Raw genomic sequence first — 733 nt, forward strand, 5'->3', positions numbered from 1 at the left:
AATCATTTACACATATGCAAATAAGTTTAAATAACTACATATGATTTCTCTGTCTTCTGTTTCTCATTTAATTACTTAAATATTAATTTATGTGAAACATTTCATATTTCTAAACATTTTATAAAACAAGATATACAGCCTAAATATCAAAAGAATTGTGACCCATAGGCTTATCATTAATGCAGATTAAAATGATATTATACTTAAAACTTAACATTACAAATAAACACATGGATAACTGCATATATTAGTAATATATAGTATAAAAGACTCTGAACTCAGTGCTGAGTGGTATGCCACTTTCTAAATTGTGTATTACCTTCAAGAAAATTAAGTCTTTTATCTTCTCTTTCGTTTTCTTTTCAGACACTGTGTGCAAGAAATAAGGCTTCTGTTTCATTTCATTTCCGTGATGGGATCTTGAAAACCACAAATGCAACCAAAGGGCCACTTATTGTAGCTGTACCCATGGAGATTATCCTAGAAGTAGTGATTGCTACAATCCCTAGTGGACTGGCAAGCTACAACCTGAATTCAAGCCGTAGGCATATCTTGTTTGACTGCACAGCATATTAGAAACTGCGCAGTTTTTTTAAAACAAATCACAAGACAATAGTTTATTCATTCCATTAGAGAATTAGGTAAACTTCATATTACAAAACCAAAGTAAGTATAATTTTGAAGAATTAGAATATCTTCAAGAAACCAGTTACAGTTTAACTGAAGTGGATGT

Source organism: Microtus ochrogaster, linkage group LG7_11 (assembly GCF_000317375.1).
Source record: "Microtus ochrogaster isolate Prairie Vole_2 linkage group LG7_11, MicOch1.0, whole genome shotgun sequence".
In the NCBI taxonomy this organism is placed as follows: domain Eukaryota; kingdom Metazoa; phylum Chordata; class Mammalia; order Rodentia; family Cricetidae; genus Microtus; species Microtus ochrogaster.